Source organism: Furipterus horrens, unplaced genomic scaffold (assembly GCF_987537825.1).
Source record: "Furipterus horrens unplaced genomic scaffold, mFurHor1.1.pri manual_scaffold_3, whole genome shotgun sequence".
In the NCBI taxonomy this organism is placed as follows: domain Eukaryota; kingdom Metazoa; phylum Chordata; class Mammalia; order Chiroptera; family Furipteridae; genus Furipterus; species Furipterus horrens.
In genome coordinates this window covers 145573286-145586929 of record NW_028327173.1, presented here as the reverse complement: position 1 = coordinate 145586929, position 13644 = coordinate 145573286, and the positions used below count along the sequence as shown (strand labels likewise).

The following is a 13644-nucleotide window of genomic DNA, read 5'->3' as shown; positions in this document are numbered from 1 at the left end:
AAAGGTTAAACAAGTTGATCCTTCCTTTGAGCCTCCAGAAGGAACTTAGCCCTGTCAGCACCCTAATTCTAGCTCCACTGGACTCACTTAGGACTTCTCACCTAGCAAACAGTAAGATTATAAATGTGTCTTCTTTTAAGGCACAAAATTAGGAGTACTTGTTATAGCAGCAGTAGGAAACTAATACAGGAGGACAGGAATAATATTATCACACTAGGAGCAGACAAATTATCCTATTTTGTAATGGCTGGTGTGGGGGTAGAAAATTGTTTTTGTGTTTATCTATATTTCTTATCTTTACTAAAATGAATACATAACTTTTATAATTAAAATGGAAAGCTATTATTTTTAAAAAGAGAACTCTGGAGAGCCATTTACCTAAGTCCTAAAGAGCAGGCCTGGAGTCAGGCATCCGCAGCATAGCGGGAGATTCCAGCATGCACCCACTGACTGATCCAGGGCCATGATGTCCAGGAACTTCTGAGAGCTGTCTAAAACAGCATTCAGGAACACCAGGCTTTTCCCGAAATGAACTGAGAGAATGAATTCAGAAGTGAGCAAGCACAGGAAGAAAAGAAAAAGAAAAAAAGAGAGAGAGAAAATGTACATTAGCCTAAAAAAGAAAAATCAAAATATACATGAAAGTGAATCCTCAGACACTTTAAAAGTCTATGAAGGAGGCAGACAAAGCCAAGGTCAATCAACTGGCCTGCATCAAGCACACATACAGCTTAGCAAGATGTTTACAGTAAGTCTTTTAGCAGACTCTTTAGGCCGTCCCCAAAAGCAGGCTTTTCTGGGGATTTTTCCTAGACTTTTCTTTCCCACCAAAATATGCCTATCTTATTCTAAGGACAACTGACATAGACATGTCGTTAAGTCAGTGTCGTGGGGAAAAAAGAAAGGCACATTCTAGAACCAGCTCTGCCCAACAAATACAATGCAAGACACACCTATGTCATTTTAAAAAACAGATGCAACTAAGTTTTATAATATATTTTATTTAACTCAATATAGCCAAAATATTGTTTCAACATTTAATCAATGTTACAGTTACACTGATGAGATATTTTGCATTCTTTGTTTTACGATAAGTCTTCAGAATTTGGTGTATGTTTTGTACTCAAAGCACATCTCAGTTCAAACTAGCTGCATTTCAAGTGCCCGATAGCTATGTCTGTCTAGTAGCTACTGTACTGGTCAGTGCATTTCTAGGTTAAAAGAAATTAAAGAGACCTAATGACCAAAATCAGTGAGCGGTTCTGGTCTGGATCCTAGTTCTAAAGGAAAGAGCTATAAAAGATAATTATAGAACATTTGAATAAGAACTAACCAACTGGAAAAAATAACTACGAGCTAGCTAGCTATTAGATATTATTATAGAATTATCATTAGTTATAAGTGAAGTGTGGGTATGTGAAAGAGTGTCCTTATATTTAGGGGACTTATGGTGGAGTATTTAGGGGTAAAGTGTCATGATGTCTGCGAATAAGTTTTGAAAAGAATACTTTTAAGAGGAAGAAAACAAATTTGGCAAACTGTTAATAATTGTTATTGGACCTAGGTAGAGAGTAGATCGCAGTTCCAGGTACTCTTCTGTTAACTTCTCACCAGGTCTAAAATACATAATAAACACTTGGGGAAAACAAACACACACACACACACCCTGTCCTAGATCCCATTCCAAACAGGGACCATTTATCTGCTGAATTCTGTTAACCTGATGAGTTAATTGTGCTAAAATATTTATAGGTAGAATATGTTATGGAGGAGGCAGCATGGTTAGTAGTAAGAACACTAAATTTAAAGACAAAAGAATCAAGATTCTAGTTCTAAGTTTACCATTTACTAGTTATCTATTCTGAGTAACCCTATTTTGGAAGGCCTCTCTCTCTCTTTTTCTCTCTCTTCCCCCTCTTCGTCCCCACTCATATATATGATATATAATTATATTAAAATATTATGTATTATATATAACCTTATACTATATATTTATAAAAAATTATCAATAACCATATATAATATACACAAAACCTTATATACATGCATATATATATATATGACATCAAATTGCTGCACAGAGGAAAACTAGTATGGCCATTGAAAGGGAACTTTGAAGGGCAATGGCTTTCTATAGGAATTCCAGGCCTTGGAGCCGAGTAAGTGAGGAAGCTATTTTTGTTGGGAGGAAAGACAATATCAGTTTGGTATCTCTCTGTTCAGTTCACAGTGCTGGCATCCCAGAAAGAAAAAGGTTCTGCGAAGCCCCTGTCCCTGCCACATGCTCCTGAGCTGTGGCAAGAAAGCCTTTGTCCTGAGTAGGTTTCAGCTCTGCTGCTTCAGGGTTGATAAGCAGAACCATCAGCCAGAGATGGATGGGCAGGCTGGATGAACTGATAGTTAGAAAGGGCTTTGAAACTATGAAATGCCAAACAATATGGGAAGAAGGCCTGCCTGTGGGCTATGAACACCTGATATCCACAAAAACACTTATTTGGGACTAGTATCGATTTACCTTCAGGGCACCATAGTCAGTGTCAGCCGCAGAGCAAGCAGACCTGGGCTGGCCACATCCATCATTTCAAACTCAGCCTCAGAGGAGTTAGCCAGTTTGTCAGCATCAAAGGGCTGGTCAGAAAGACTCTACCAACCAGACTTAAAGCTCCTAGAGGAATTTTGCATGTCTGTGTTCTTCCTAAAAATTGGTTGAACTGGAATTAATAGTTTTATTCATTATCAGAGTCAGAAATAGAATACAGGTCTCTTGTTCTAAGACACAAATCTCAAAATTCATGTATTAACTCCAAATATAAACACTATTCAAATGAAGAAATAACCACCTGTCTCAGAAACTCTATTCTGGTGGGTTCCATATTTTTATTCTGCTGAAGATCTTAATATTTACAATGAACTTATGTCAGCCTCTTATATTCCCCTTTGTTTTTTTACACTGTGAAGTCTCTTTCTTGCTTTTACTTAACTTCAGAATTCTGATGTGATTTTTTCCTTTTTTTCATAGAGATAACTTCTGTTGCCCTTGCTCTTGTCCCTGGGTCTGCTTCCTTAAACTCCTTTGGCACTGGAATGTAGCATCACAGGACACACACCTGCATCAAACACACTCTCAGATAGATATAAACATGCACCTAAACAGACTCACATATTTGAAGGCAACACTTAAATACCAGAGGTCCTTAGATTGCCCTCAAAATGTTACACTCCTGTAAGTCACCCCAAATCTTGTAACATTATGACATCTAGTTAAATTTTTTGAGTTTGGACTAATTGATGTGAAGAAGGCCAATGCCATGTTTTTGTTTTTTATTTTTAAGTCTCATCTATAGAATATCTTTAAGGATATGTCTGGAGTTTTGTGTTGCTATTTTTTTGACTTCCTAGCACATCATATATTAATTGAAGGTTCTTTTAGGATGCTGCTCAGTCTGCTTTGCTAAATTTCTCTGTAATTAGCTTAAAAGGTATTTGCATCCTCAAAGGTAGTTTTCTTCTTAGCAGATTAACTATTTACTCCTACAATCATACGCTCAGGCTTAATAAACACTTTCTTCGTATATGTAGCAAGTTTCATCTCATACCTCTGGAATTACTAATCTCCGAAAGTACTGAGTCTGGATTAATGATGCATTACTGTATCACTTATCTAATTGAAGAGTATGGAGTTCAGTCAGAATTAGTAAGAAAATTATCACAGTTGCCACCAACTACAGCACCACTGGGGAGACCGAGATTTCAGAATAAGTGACTTGTCTAGTGTGTTAAAGAAACAGAGAGTTAAACTAACAGCCTAACATTAAACATTTACTTAAAAGTTGGGGAAAACTGCAAAACTCAAAGTCTAATGGCCCCTGACCCCTCACCAGGCCCTATCCCTTTTGAAACTAGTTTATGGGTGTCCTAGCTAGGTCAGCTCCAGAGAAGGAAAGGAGAGGGGACCAAACCTGTCAGCTGGCCCCTACCAAAATTCATCAGATTCCTGATCTATGTTCTTAAGAATTTTTTCTCAGCAAAACGAGCCATGAAATTCAGATTTTTAATATTTATATTCATAGTAAAAAGTATGTATTTTTGGTTTACATTCAAAATCAAAGGTGACATATTTAAGGTCAACACTAAAAGTGCTGTGAGGGATCAAGAACTATTATAGTTTAGGGAAGCAAGTTGTTGCAATGGGCATGATTTGCAGAATGTAGACAATTTTGATATGCCATTTTATTTATTTTTATTACATATATTTTTGCCTTTTTAATGAAGCAAAATAACTCATCAGAAAGAGAGCATATAAAAATCAAATTGTATAATATGGATCAATTACAAAGGCTAATCAGACATTTCAGACAACAACCACCAGAAACTAGGAACCAGAAATGAGATGAAGAAAGGCAAAGACAAATATTTCACTGTGTGCGACATAATCTTTTCAGGAAAGACTTCATGCAGTTTTTGTCAAAAAGCTGAACTAGTCTTTGAAGATATACTACAATTCTTAATTTGTTAATGACTCACCCGTGGCCCAAAACAAGGCACTTGTGTCTGTGACTTGGGAAGGAATGTTGTGAGTAATGGACCAAGAGCAAGGATGGAAAGTCCTTTGTGAACTAAGAGGAACCACCTGTCTACTGAAATTCCAGGAAAAATTCAGGAAGGCTTGGGATTTTCCACTTCTCTCCCCTGAAAGTCTGGAACTGCCCGATTTTAGTCAGTCCCCAGTCATGAAGGCTCAGCCTAACATGGTTCCTGGGGATTCTCACAACACTAAGCCTCCCTTAGGGAACCAGTCCATCTTTAATGGCCACAGGCTCCTTGGAAGTCTCAGAGTGCTGCCCTTTCCAGCCATGCCCAGAACAGGATTCATTTGCTAAGGTCAGCACCACAATTGACAAGACCCTCCTGAGTCCTTGAGATGAGATCTGGGTTAAACTTCTTTAAAAACCAGATAGACTTCAACAGCTTTCAAAAGGAGTTAAAAAGAAAAAAAAAAAAAAAAAAAAAAAAGACGGGGAAGAAGGAATCTAGTAAACTGGAGTGATACTGTTTTCTGTTTGGTAGTTACCTGTAACTACAGCCCTGCCCTCATGATAAATATGAGATGAGAATAAGCACAGCTAAGACAGGAAAGGGTTATCTATAATTTCCCCTTCAGGATAAACCTGATGCTGAGCAATGAACACTTCATATCCCTGAATAGTGGCTGACCTCCAATCCCAGTGCACTCGGATTCCAGATAGCCTACTTTCGTCTGCTTTCTCCTTGCGAAATGAGCAACCTTGGTTCAGTGAGGGATGAACCCCTGAATACCAGGGGCTGAAAGGACTTTTGTTTTAGACAATCTTTTGAAACTTTAATTTTCTTTAGCTCTAGTCCTATTCATGTCACTCAACAATGACTTACTGTTCAAAAAGAGCTTCATCTGCCAAAAACATTGGGCCTTGAGAGTCTGAATCAAGAGCCACCCCTGACTCTCAGAAGCCTACTCTAGGTTTGGGATATCGACAGCCTTTGTAAAGTCAGTTATAGCATAAAAAATATTAAGACTGTTGTCAATCTTAGGCAGTTCAACCCCCTGGCCCCAAGCGACGAGGACGAAAACACAAGTCTGAGAGGAGAAAAGAGCTTCCCCCAGAGGATGGAGTAGGGTGGGTCATAGTTAAATAATGTTGCAGAATAGTCATGCTTCTTTGAAGCAGAAGTTAGAAGGCAGGTCAGCCATCCTATCTGCTGCATCTTCTTGCATTTCCTTATCTCTAGACCCCTGTCTATTGCATGGGCATTCTGGATAGTTGGCCATCTGACCCTTCTGCCATGGACTGCAGTGTTTGTAAGGACAGAATTTGGCATGAACTCTTGGGGCTAGCAGAGATGCCAGGCATCAAGTTACCTAGCAGAGAAAATTAAAAAAAGGTCCTTAAATGTTCTGGAGGAGTAAAAGAGAAAATGAGACATGGATGGACTAGCAGGAAATAGAAGCCTAGGTGTCACCTGTGTGTCCTCCTGAGAAGCTGGGGACCAGGAAGGAAAGCAGTTCTGCTGAGCCAGGAACTTCCTAGCACACAGTTTGCCCTGCGTTGAAAGCAGGGCAAGGAAGAGACCCTTTTTCTCCAGTGTCCTGATCTGTATCAGAGGCTGTGAGCAGGCTGGGTAGGGCAGTTGGGCCGAAGATGCTGAGACTACTGGTTTCTGAGATGTTCCAGAAAATGACAGCCCAGAGTGGGAACTTATGGGACTGGACAAATAATCCCCAAAACAGAAAAGTCAAAATCAGTCTTAACTCCTAATTTCAACACATTAGACTAAATGTCTGAAGTTATAACTGCACCTCAGAAAAATGTTCATAACTCTTAAAAGTAGATTTTGAAATTGGAGTACAAATTGTATAAATAGCGCAGTCATGACAGTTGTTTTAAAAGTACACGGTAGTTTCCCTTTATCCACGGTTTTGCTTTCTGCAGTTGCAGATACCTGCAGTCAACTGCAGCCCACAAATACTAAATGAAAAATGCCTCCTCACCTCTTCTCATCTGACACCATCACAAGAGGAAGGGTGAGTACTTACAGTACAATAAGATATTTTGAGAGAGAGAAAAACCACATTCATGTAACTTTTATTACTGTATATTGTTATAATTGTTCTATTTTACTAGTTATTGTTACTAGTCTCCTACTGTTTCTAATTTATAAACTTAACGTTATCAGATGTATAAACAAATGGGAAAAACATAGTATTATGGGGTTTGATACTATCCGCAGGTTCAGGTATCCACTGGGGGACATCTTAGAACATATCCCCCATGGATAAGGGGGGATTACTGTAATAATGAACTAAAACTCTTGGTAAATAAATAAATAAAACCTCTTTGGTTACAGTTAAAAAAAAACAAATCCTAAGGAATAATATTTGAGTCATTTTATCTAATAAATCCTCATTTCTTAAAGAGAATGTCCGAAGACCCCAAAAACAGAGTCATGGAGAAGACAATGTAGCAGGAACCAAATTTTTAGCCCAGTCTGTTAAGAAAATGCTCACATGTGTAGACACTCACACAGGCTCTGAACCAGTCATGTGACAACTGATATATAAAGGTAACATGGCCCCCTGCCCAGCATATTAATAGCACATTAACAACACCAATACTTCCACTTTTCAAATAACTGAAAGTGAAAACTTGGGGTAAGGCCTGAAAATGCCGTAAGTCAGTGGCTCTCCCTCCCCCGCCAACGGCCAAGTCTTTTTAGAGGCGATCCTAGCCTGAGTGGGGCCAAGGGGCAGCTGCAACCGGACAGAAAGTTTAATCCCCTGTATGGTCTGGGTTGTAAATTACAGTTGACAAGACAGTTAAAAGGTTCGCACTTCACTGAGACCAGCAACAGTATACAATAGTTAGCACTGCTTACTTACCCTCCTTGTCTCACCCAGATTTCATAATGGGTAGCATCTGACAAGCACAACAGTTTTGGAGGCAACACATAATATATGATGAGCAGGCAGTGTAGCAAACTGGTGATAAGCTTGCACTCCAGGATCACATTGGCCTGAAACCCAGCTTCACTGTTCAGCAGCGATGCATCTTTGGGCAAGTTACTCAACCTTTCTGAGCTTGAAATCCCCATCTATACAGTGGGGACAACAAGGGTAAACTATCATCATTTTTGTGAGGAGGGCATGAAATAATGTATACTGATCTCCTGGCACAGTGCTTGACCTGTAAGAAGTACCCAATACGTTGGTTTATATAATCATCGCAAAGAATTTAGGATAAACAGAAACACAAAGGAAAAAGGAAAAAGCATTCTGTTTGGTCATAGAATCCAGCTCAGCATAGCTTAACAAGTAAATCAGCCCATTTTTGTTTGTTTCTTTGTTTTTGCTGACTGGCAATGGTGTGTAATAGTCCACTCTACTTTCTTCAGTAGCCCTCGCACTGTCAGGTTTATTCTGTCTGGGCCTCTGGGTAGATAGCTCGCAGGTCAAGTCTGACATGGAAGCAGTAGGTCCTTCCTCACTGTACAGGACAAGCACTCCTTAGTCACGGCCAGCAGCTAGTTGGTCAGTGAGTACTGCTTTTTTTTTGGCTCCTCTAAGCTGGCCCCTCTGGCATTGAATGACCCTTCAGAGCCCCTAGTTTTAAAGAGCACCATGTGTTTATCTCTCTTCCCCCAGCAGGCCTTCACTTTTCACACCCTTCCTCACCTTACTGCTCTCCAGGCAGATTTTCATGTTCCTCCTTACTGCTTGTCAAAAAAAGACAGAGAGGGAGCTCCTCTTCAAAATTACCTTATTTTACACTGTTTCTCAACAGCCAGAAGACCGTAACTCTTCTAGAACTACACACAGATACACACACACACCAAAAAACCTTTGTCTTTTATGAAGGAGCCAGTCAACTCTCAGGACTGACTAATCAAGGGGGTGTGTTGCCTAGAGTTCACAGTAACTACAGAGGCCCAAGAAAATGTTATAATTGAATTCCTTTTAAAATCAGAAGAAAAATACGAATATGATAAGAATGACTGCATAATAATGAATCTAGTCTGGATTATATTTATCTTTATTCCAACACAATCATAAAAAATATATTTAATATATTTTTATGGAGGAAGGGACCCCCGAATGTCACAATGTGGCCCTGCCACGCCCACTGAGATCAGAGTGTTCCTAAGCGGGGAGGGCCTGGGGCAAACTCCTCCTCCTCCCACATCCACCTCTCACTCCTACCTCCCACTTGACCTAGTTGCTTCCTCTGGCTGGTGCAGTACAAAAGTCACTTGAGATTTTTAAAAGGATTGTTTTTAAACAATTGCCAACATTGATTATATAAGACCTGTCTATTTCCGTGATAAGTCTAACCCAGATTTCATCACACCCCCACCCAAATACAGACTAACCGCGTCAAAGCAATCATGCCGCAGCAGGATCACACCTGCATGGGCCAAATTAAGATCCAGCATGAGGTAACCTTCCTCGGAGAGAAGCCTCGCTTCTGAAGCACTTGAATATCACACATATATGGGCACTAACTGGATTTATCACAGTTAGTGATACACTGTGGCCCTGCTTTTCACTGATTAATTTAAAATCAGTTAAGCTGGACTCTTGGCCCACTATCTTAACTGACCAACAGGTCCCTATCCTTGCTTGTGAAGCCATAACGCAGACTCCTCTAGCTCCACACTTTGCTCAGAGTAGTGCTCTGAGTTTGATGCCAGATGAAAACAAAACAAAACAAACAAATAAACAAAAAAACAACCAACAAAATAAAAAGAGACATGTTTCTTTCTCTATAAATTTTGGTTATCATTTGGATGGACTCTGAGAAATCACTTTGACCAAAATATTTTATTCAGTTGCCAGTGAAACATGGGGACAGATCAATCTTGACTGATACTTACAGCAAATGTAAGCTTTCAGTTTTGCTTTTCAATCAATGCATTTCTAATTTTCATGATGCTCTCTTGGTGTGACTTTATTATTTGTGAAACACAGATTCTGTACTCAGGAAACAGTTACCCACAGGGTTGAGACACACACCCCTTAGTCCAGCTGACAGAGCCTCGCTTCCCACTTCCAAAGCCAGAGGAGCATAAAAGATTATTCTATCCCAATTTATACTTTCCTAGGGCTGCTTTCTGGCCACAAGAGTTTCAATCCCTATTGCTATGATAAAGAACCAGACTGAATACAGAGATATTCACACCCTATGTGGATGGGGAAGACTGGGCTTTGGTACCAAGGACTGGGATGAGATATTAGAACTGCACTGCAAAAATCAAGAGGTAAAATTCTTGCAAGTTGCATGTGAAATGGCCTAGTTTAGTATTTCTGAGATATGAGTAAATATGGCCTCTTTTAAAGGAAAAAATTTCTTCTAAGGGTGCATCTGCAGATGATCTCAGTATGAGAAATACCACCCATATTAATTTACAATGATTTTCTCCACTGCTCACATGCAAGAGTATCTATTAATACTCTGGAGTTTTCATTTCAATACTATACTTATCACAGTACTTTTAAAAAGGCATATTAATCAGTTTTTGTGCCCAGAAAACCACATCCTTGGGCTGATCCAGGCCATTTGAATCTCTCTATGGACTTTTTCCCCCCCAGCCTTTACCCATGTGTTCTTGTAGGTGTTGAATTATTTAGCCTTAATGCTAAATAAGGTGCTGGGTGCACACTAGGAGTCTTTAAAATAGTGGTTGAATTGCTGCTGTTTGATCGCAATACCAGCCATTTGAAAAGAAGCCCAGTGTTGAATTTTAATTAGCTCAGTCCTCTGTTCAGCAGCACTCATCTCAAGCACCCAAAGGCACACCTGAGAGTAGTGTTAATTGAATCACATCTAAAGTGGAGTGAGGGAGCTAAGGAGCCCATGGGACTCTTCAACGTGTAAAACCTCTTGGATTCTGCAAAGGCAATAAGATTCAGTTAGACTTGAGAACCTTATTTATATATTGATGGGAGTGGAGGTGTGGAGGAAGCAGAATTAAGTTCCTGAGTCTTGTAATTCAGCAAAGCACTCTGCTCTTCTCTCCCCTCAATTCCAGGCATCTCACCCTTTGCATCTTAACCTACACACTTCACTTCCTCTGAGAAGTTCGCCCCCATCAACCAAGAGCTAGGGTAGGTGTCCCTTGGATACGATCACATAGCATTTATTGGGTTTCTGAAACACACCTTGTGTGCCCACAACCTGGCACAGAGTAACCACTCAGATCATTAACAAGTCTTCAGTGGTTACTACATGCTAGGCATAGACCATGTCCATATAATCATTAGATAAGTTTCATGAGGTAGACCTTGTTTGTACCAGTTTTACAGACATGGAGATGAGGCTTAGAGAAGTTAACTTGCTCAAAGTCACAATATTAGGAAGCATTGCGACTGAAATGCAAACTTAGTCTAACTCCAGAGCTTTTAACCACTGTACCATTCTGTGAAAATGTCTGTGAAAAAAATCTTGTTTGATATTTTTTGATAAACTTCAACAAAGTAAATTCACTCACAACTTACTTTTGCCAGCCTCAGCCTCTGGTTTTACAAAGCCATTCAGATCAGAATCAGAAAGCAGGAAGGCTTTTTCCCCTAATTAGTTAAAACAGAATTTATTTATTGAATAGATACATGCACATAACACAAAAATAAAAATTACAAAAGGGAAAACAATGAAAAGTGAAATGTTCCCCTACTCAGTGCCACCTGGTCCCCATTTCCTGGGGTAACTATGGAGACCTATTGTTATTGTGAGAGGTCAACCAAGAGCTGTATTTCATAAACTATGAGCCCAACCCAGTAACAGATCATTTTAGTGGGTTCTGACCAGCATTTACTTTTTAATGCCATTGAACAAAATTAAAAAGTCTTAAAAGGATCGGACTGAACCACATGTACTAAGAATAACTACTGTTTCACACAGCCTGAGTTTCAGTTTTACAGGTATGATAAATGTACATCTGAGTCACAGAATATAAAATGTGACTTCACTCTTCTTACCATGGAGTGATGTTCAAAACAATTTGAAAGCCACCAACCTGGCAGACCCACCCAGTTGGAAATTATAAAGGCACTTCCACCTAGAGCCTTCTGCTCTTACTTCCCATGAGTTGCTTTGGAACTTGCAGCCTGAGAGACCGTATAAAGCAGAAGTCAGATTTCGTCCCTCCTCGGTTCAAAGCCCTCCAGGGACTCCCATCCTACTGGGAGTGAAAGCCATGAAACAACATGTATTTCTATTTGTTTGTTGTGTTGGCATCTTTGAAAAATTCCAAAATCAAATTTGATCAAATCTAAGGCCATTCTGACCAAAATTATGGGCTCTGTGATGGGACTCTGGGAAGGGACTTCACAGCGACAGGCAGCATCCTTCAAAGCAGCTGAAAATAAGAATGGGTATTCACATTTAGGGCCTATACATAGGACAATCTATCTTAAAATGAAATTTATTGGACAATCATAAAATTCCCTTTGGAGAATACTGGGGATACTTCAAGGGAACAGACATTCTCCAGAACAGATGGCCCACAGATGGGGAGACCCAGAGAAGCCTGCTGCTGAATGCATGAGAAGGTGCCTGGGACAAAAACAAGCAGTCATCCAGCCACATGCCCACTATCTACAGGTACAGAGCAAAAGGAGCCACTTCTCATGTGGGAAGTTCCTCTGGCTTTGGTCCAGGGTGAGCAGCAGCAGGAACTGGGTGTTCAGTGTGCATCTGTGTGGGGCAGCCAATCACCATCATAAAATAACGAGGCCAATTCTCCCCATCTCAGAAACAGGAGCAGCTCTCAGCAGGAGAGTAAAGGATGGTGCTCCATCCCCTCCCTCCTTTCCCTCTCCATCTCTCTCCACTCTCCTCTGGAGCTATGCGCCCCTTAATGTGGCAGCTTGTTCTCACAGGTTCAAGGCAGGGGAGCCCAACTGGGACACATCATGGTGCCCCAGCTGGGTAACCCAAATCTGAAATGGCAGCTCCTAGAAATCAGGGTGAAAAACTGTGGCGTATTTGTTTATTTATTGATTTGGTTACAGTCTATTTGTTAGATATGTAAGCTCTTGTGAACAAGGATCTTATGTCTTGTTCTCTACCAGATTCTCAATGGTAAGGATAGCATCTAACATTAAGTAGGCACCAAGTGAATACATCTCAAATGAATGAATCAATGGCAGACAACAGAGTGGAAGCTGTGCTAGCCACAGACAGGTTCTGAAAGGTGAGTCTGCACACCTCTGCACCCAGGAGGCAATCCTGCATGTGCCCTCTAGGGTGACTTACCGGTTTGACGTGCATTTGGTATAACTGTACTTTTGTGTGTTTACCAGGTGAAAAGAGATGGTAGGCAGGAGGTACAAAAGCAAAAGCACCAACACTGGCAGGGGCTCAGGACACAGCAATTACCAGGAGTGACCGAGGTGCAACCTAAGAGGGCAGTTGCCTGGGAGGGCAGGGCTGGAGGCCAGGCTGGACAGGTAAGGTCCAGCTGTGAAGATGCATAATGTTAAGAAGTTTGCACTTTATTCTGTAGATAACTGGAGATTCCTTGGCAGTTTGAAAGTAGAGACATGACATGATTAGGTAAATCTAAAAGCAACATGAAAGAAGGATCAGAGAAGAGGAGGTTCTGTAATTAGGGAGGCTAGTTATGAAGCTATTACGCATGTTCAGATTCTGAGGTAATGGGGGTCAAAGCCAACATGTGGCTGTGAAGATGGGGAGGAAGTCCTGTGGGATAATTAAAGGAAGTGACCAGTTTGAAATGTGGGTGTGGATGTTAGATATCAAGGTTGTAGTATATTCAAACATTAGAGTCATATGGGTCCTGTTGAAGCTGTGGAGGAAAATAAAAACACCTGATTTGGGGAATGGATCATTTAGAAAATCTGTTGAAAGCAGGTATTTTAGTCTCAGAAGCTTCACAATACTCATCAAAAAGCCAAATAAAAGTCCACGGACATTAATTAAGAATACCCGATCAAAAGGAAGAATGACAGGGAAAAAGTCCCACCCTGGGGGCAGGCAGAGGCAGAGGCAGAAAATGGTGCCCAGCTTATTTCAGCTGTTACAGAGACATTGACGACTGCCCATCAAAGAGGTTAAAGACGTAGAAGAAGAAGTGAAAGGAGAGAATGAGAGA

At 40.4% G+C, this 13644-nt stretch overlaps 1 long non-coding RNA gene across 1 annotated transcript; it reads left to right on the top strand.

The window, feature by feature from the left end:
• The first annotated feature begins 6482 nt into the window (after positions 1–6482).
• LOC150016257 (uncharacterized) lies at positions 6483–13046 on the top strand. The gene is made up of 3 exons (XR_016510041.1): positions 6483–6559; positions 12602–12723; positions 12833–13046. It is a non-coding gene; the product is annotated as an uncharacterized LOC150016257 (long non-coding RNA).
• Positions 13047–13644: the final 598 nt, after the last annotated feature.